Here is a 6,781-nt window from a genome sequence, read left to right on the forward strand (position 1 = left end):
CATTTAACCTCTCAGAACATCAAAGATGTAGATGAGTTTGTTTCTTTGGAAATGATTCTGATAAGTTTAGCATTACATCACTTGCTCACCAGTAGATCCTTTGCAGTGATTGGGTGCCGTCAGACTAAAAATTCAAACAGCTGATAAAAACATCACAGTAATCCACAGGAAATCCACATGACTCCATTCCATCGGTTAAAAGTCTTACGAAGCATTAAAATGTTTTTAACGTCAAACAAGTCCTCTATTCATAACATTGCTTTCTCCAATGAAAATGTTTTCTTTTATGAATTGGGAGAGAAATATGCACAGATCAAGCACCGTTTACAAGCAAAAACAGCCCAAAACAGTTCTAAACAAATATGTCGGTGGTTTTTGATGTGAGAGGACAACAGTGATTGGATTTTTTCACTCAAGGAAGTGTTATTATGGATTATTTACTCTTTTCTGGCCAGAAGTGACAGTTTAAAGTTACAATGCCTTGAAGGATTTGTTTCAGATTTTCACTTCACAAGATGTTAATTGATGGACTGGAGTCGTGTGGATTATCTGTGTCAGCTATTTGAACTCTAATTCTGATGGCACCCATTCAATTCAGAGGATTTATCGGTGAGCAAGTGATATTCTTTTTTTTCTGTGGAACATACAAGAAGATATTTATAGCAGACTGTCCCAGCTTGTTTTTTTTCTATTCATTGAACGTGAATGGTTATCATGGCTTTTTCAAAGCAACATTTTTAGTGAATTTAGTGAATTCTTTCCATTTCTTACAAAGCTATTGTGCGTTTTCAAAAGACTTGGAATATAGTGTTCAGGATGTATGGACTACCACTATGGTAGCACATACATCTTTTAATGTACTTTTAGTCTTCTTTTGGTCTTCATCTACCTTTATTGCATTGAGGAGAACTGCTAAACTTCCAAAGAAGAAAGGCACAGAAGTTCAGAATGACATAATGTAAATAATGAGTATTTTCAATTTTGGGGTAAGCAATTTCTTTAACAATCCTTCTTTGTTAAGCAAAACAATAGCTGCGATCTGAATTTGTATAATCATTAACATGTGCATGTACATTAAGCTCTGGGTGCACAATGCTACAGAGAAACGACTGAAGGGCTACATACTCCTTAGTGCTGAAACAGTCATTAGAGGGGAGAAATAGCACCAAGGGAAATAGCTTTCCAGGCAGGATGAAGGCGCCTAATAAACTCATGCCTGTGATGGATGACTGTGCACACACAAACCCAGAACACAAAGAGAATATATGCAACCTAGTCATATACAAACACAATACATCAAGGTGCATGCCTGTCACATCCACCACAACACTACGAGTACCGCCTGCCTGCAGTTGTTTGGTAAAGGTGATAAGTGATAAGAATCAAAGACAAATAAACATGTCATCTCCAAACTACACAAAGTGAGTAAAAACAAGCCCAATGTGAAAAGAGCCATTCCCTATCATGACTTCACCATGAATACTGGAAAGCACAATTAAATGTGCATTAAAGTTACCATAAAATCAAAAGGACCGTTTTTTGGTTTTTAGTACAAGTATGTTAACCTAATGTATTCATCAAGGCTGCATTTATTTGATTGAAAATACAGTAAAACAGTAATGGTGTGAAATATTATTACAATTTAAAATAAGCTGAATTTTCAGTAGCCATAACTCCAGTCTTCAGTGTCACATGAACCTTAATAAATCATTCTAATATCCCGAGTTGGTGCTCAAGAAACATTTCTTATCAATGTTGAAAACATCTGGCACACAGTTGTCTATATAAGGTCTAAAGCTGAAAACGCATATCAGAGAACGGCTTGCAGAGCTGAGAGACAGGATTGTATTGAGATCTGGTGAAGACTACAAAAAAGTTTTGCTGCACTAAATGTTGACAGAGCATGTGGCTTCCACAATTCTTAATGTAATAAGTCTGGAACATCCAGGACTCTTCCTAGAGTGGCTCTCTTGCAAATTTGAAAGAAAAAAAAATTAAAAGCACACAAAGGACTCTCAGACTGTGAGAAACAAGATTCTTTGGTCTGATGAACCTCAATTCCAAGCATCATGACTGGAAGAAACCAGGCACCGTTCATCACTTGCACAACACCTCCCCGATGGTGAAGCATGCTGGTGGCAGCATCATGCTGTGGGGGTGTTTTTCAGTAGCAGGGGCTGGAGGACTTGTCAGGATTAAAGGAAAACTCACTGCAGCAAAATACAGATATCCTTAATGAAAATCTGGTTCAGAGGGCTCAGAACCTCAGACTTGGCAGAAAGTTTACCTACCAACAGGACAATGACCCTAAACACACAGCTAAGATAGCTCTGTAAACGGCCTTGAATGGCCCAGCCAGAGCTAAAACTCGAAACCACATCTCTGGAGAAACCTGAAAATGGCTACCCATCCAATGGTCCCCATCCAACCAGACAGAACTTGAGAGGGTTTACAGAGAAGAATGGCAGAAAATGCCCAAATGCAGATGTGCAAAGCTTGTTGCATTGTACCCAAAAAGACATGAATCTGTAATAACTGCCAAAGGTGCTTCAGGTACTGAGTTAAGGGTATGAATATTTACGCATTTCAATTGTTTCAGTTTTGAAAATGCGTGCACAAAATATTTTCATAGCTTAAAGGGGTCATATTTTGTTGCTAAAAAGAAAATATTTTGTGTATTTGGTGCAATGCAATTTGTTTATGCAGTGTAAGGTTCCACATATTGTACATTATTGTTGCTCCTCTCTGTCCCGCCTTTCTGAAATTCATCAATATTTACAAAGCACATTGTTCTGAAAAGCACAGTGTGCTCTGATTGGCTAGCTATCCAGTGCATTGTGATAGGCCAAATACCTCAATGGAGTGACGAAAATGTTATGCCCCTTACCATATTAGGAAACACACAGTGTCTTCACAAGTCATGACACGGTGGCGGCAACAATACTACAGAGAGAATAAAAGTAACGCATTCTTTGCGTATACATTTGGGCGGTGTTATGCAAATCTTCCCACACGGTGACATACAGGTGCATCTCAGTAAATTAGAATGTCGTGGAAAAGTTCATTTATTTCAGTAATTCAACTCAAATTGTGAAACTCGTGTATTAAATAAATTCAATGCACACAGACTGAAGTAGTTTAAGTCTTTGGTTCTTTTAATTGTGATGATTTTGGCTCACATTTAACCAAAACCCACCAATTCACTATCTCAACAAATTAGAATACTTCATAAGACCAATAAAAAAAACAAACAAAAAATTTTTTTACTGAATTGTTGGCCTTCTAGAAAGTATGTTCATTTACTGTATATGTACTCAGTACTTGGTAGGGGCTCGCTTTGCTTTAATTACAGCCTCAATTCAGCGTGACATGGAGGTGATCAGTTTGTGGCACTGCTGAGGTTGTATGGAAGCCCAGGTTTCTTTGAAAGTGGCCTTCAGGTCATCTGCATTTTTTGGTCTCTTGTTTCTCATTTTCCTCTTGACAAGGTCTGGTGCGTTTGCTGGCCCATCAAGCACACCAACACCATGGTCATTTAACTAACATTTGGTGCTTTTGGCAGTGTGGGCAGGTGCCAAATCCTGCTGGAAAATGAAATCAGCATCTTTAAAAAGCTGGTCAGCAGAAGGAAGCATGAAGTGCTCCAAAATTTCTTGGTAAACGGGTGCAGTGATTTTGGTTTTCAACCAACACAAGCAGATGACATTGTACCCCAAATCATCACAGACTGTGGAAACTTAACACTGGACTTCAAGCAACTGACACACGGAGCCTGTGGCAAGCTATTCAGACCATCACAGACTACAAGCCCCCGCCACAGGCCTGTGATGATGACACATCCCTCCCAGATACACTCAACCACTTCTACTCACGGTTTGAAATGCAGAATGACACACCTGCACAAAAACTGCCCACACCTCCCAACGACCAGGCGCTCTGTCTGTCTCCAGCCGACGTAAGGAAGTCCCTATCTAGGATCAACCCACGCAAGGCTGCGGGTCCCGACAACATACCTGGCCGTGTACTGAAAGACTGTGCTGCACAGCTGACAGATGTCCTAACAGATATCTTCAACACCTCGCTGAGCCAGGCAGTCGTCCCCACATGTCTCAAATCCACAACAATCATACCGCTACCAAATAAATCACCTGTGTCCTGTCTAAATGACTACCGTCCCATAGCACTGACTCCAATCATAATAAAGTGAGGTTAGTTAGGTTAGTCATGCACAACATCAAAACCAGCCTCCCCAACACACTCGACCCGCTCCAGTTTGCATACCGTCCAAACCTTTCCACGGACGATGCAATTTCCTCCACCCTCCACCTGGCTCTTACCCACCTAGAAAACAAAGACTCTTATGTTAGAATGCTGTTCATTGACTTCAGCTCAGCATTCAACACAATAATCCCACAACAGCTCATAAATAAACTCAACCTGTTGGGCCTTAACAATTCCCTCTGCAATTGGATCCTGGACTTTCTAACCGGAAGACCTCAGTCAGTCCGTGTCGGCCACAACACCTCGAGCACTACCACACTGAGCACAGGTGCCCCACAAGGCTGTGTGCTCAGCCCGCTGCTCTTCACGCTGCTGACCCATGACTGCACTGCCAAGTCCAGCTCCAACCACATCAAGTTCGCTGATGACACAACAGTGGTAGGTTTCATCAGCAACAACGATGAAACGCACTACAGAGAGGAAGTGGCACAGCTGGCTGAATGGTGTGGCACTAACAACCTGTCCCTCAATGTGAGTAAGACAAAGGAGGTTGTGATGGACTTCAGGAGAAACTCCGTGATCACCCCCCACTGACCATTGACAGCTCGACTGTGGAGAGAGTCAGCAGCACTAAATTCCTGGGGGTGCACATCACAGAGGATCTCACCTGGTCCACCAACACCATGTCACTCTCCAAGAAGGCACAACAGCGCCTACACTTTCTCCGCCGGCTGAAAAGAGCAAGTCTCCCTCCACCCATCCTCACCACCTTCTACAGGGGCACCATTGAGAGTGTGCTGACCAGCTGCATCACTGTCTGGTACGGGAACTGTACTGCAGCAGACCGCAAGACCCTCCAGCGGACAGTGAACACAGCTGCAAGGATCATCGGTGCCCTCTCCCTCCATCCTGGACATTTTCCTCACACGATGCTCCAGCAAAGCCAATAGCATCGTGAAGGACTCAACACATCCCTCCCACAGTCTCTTCCAGCTCCTACCATCAGGAAGACGGTACTGGAGCATCAGAGCCCGCTCTGCCAGACTGCTCAACAGCTTTTTCCCCCAGGCTGTGAGAGCCCTGAACTCAAATCACCCCGCCTCTCTGAACCCCCATACAAACCCCTACCTCCTGTAACATGTAACGTGCAATTCAAGTGTGCTACACACAGGTGAGTGGGCCTGTACAAACCACCTGTAGTAGCACACTCTCCTCCTCTATGCGCACTAGTCACTTTTCACACACACTGCTGTGTACACAAATCCCACAAAAAGAACTCAGTAATATATGTATGTTTACATGCTCATGCACTACAAATCCTCCTGCACTGTTCCCCAGCCAGCTGCTTGAACTCAATGTTTCTCCTTGCACATGTACAGTATTTATCTGAAGCATTCGTATAGTTTGTATTTTTTAGTTTGTATAGGTACTTTTTTATAGATAGTATATTTATATTTATAGTCAAAATCTATCAGTAGGATAGTTGTGTATAGGTTTATATTGTTTTACTCCATTGTTGTATGCCTGTATTTATGTAGCACCGTGGTCCTGTGAGGCACGACATTTCGTTCCACTGTATGCCCCCGCATGTAGCGGAATGACAATAAAGCTCAACTTGACTTGACTTGACTTGACCTTGGGCTATGAGCTTCTCCACCCTTCCTCCAGACTCTAGGACCTTGGTTTCCAAATGAAATACAAAACTTGCTCTCATCTGAAAAGAGGACTCTGGACCACTGGGCAACAGTCCAGTTCTTCTTCTCCTTAGCCCAGGTAAGACGCCTCTGACATTGTCTGTGGTTCAGGAGTGGCTTAACAAGAGGAATACGACAACTGTAGCCAAGTTCCTTGACACGTCTGTGTGTGGTGGCTCTTGATGCCTTGACCCCAGCCTCAGTCCATTCATTGTGAAGTTCACCCAAATTCTTGAATCGATTTTGCTTGACAATCCTTATAAGGCTGCGGTTCTCTCGGTTGGTTGTGCATCTTTTTCTTCCACGCTTTTTCCTTCCACTCAACTTTCTGTTAACATGCTTGGATACAGCACTCTGTGAACAGCCAGCTTCTTTGGCAATGAATGTTTGTGGCTTACCCTTCTTGTGAAGGGTGTCAATGATTGTCTTCAGGACAACTGTCAGATCAGCAGTCTTCCCCATGATTGTGTAGCCTAGTGAACCAAACTGAGAGACCATTTTAAAGGCTCAGGAAACCTTTGCAGGTGTTTTGAGTTGATTCGCTGTCACCATATTCTAATTTGTTGAGATTTAGTTAATACTCAAGTTTCACAATTTGAGTTGAAATAAATGAACTTTTCCACGACATTCTAATTTATTGAGATGCACCTGTATTTGTAGGGGTGTGTTTGAATGAGGCGTTTTACGAAGGCGTGGATGAGTCTTAACCATTAGAAAGAATCTCTCTTTGGGTTTGACACTTTAATCTTTACAACTTTATGGATCTTATATATGCACAAACAGCTCATAACACTCCAAAGAAAGGAAAACATGAAATCGTTGTTTAATAACATTACGGTTGAACCACTGATGTCAAATGGTCTATT

This window comes from Onychostoma macrolepis, chromosome 21, assembly GCF_012432095.1.
Source record: "Onychostoma macrolepis isolate SWU-2019 chromosome 21, ASM1243209v1, whole genome shotgun sequence".
Lineage (NCBI taxonomy): Eukaryota > Metazoa > Chordata > Actinopteri > Cypriniformes > Cyprinidae > Onychostoma > Onychostoma macrolepis.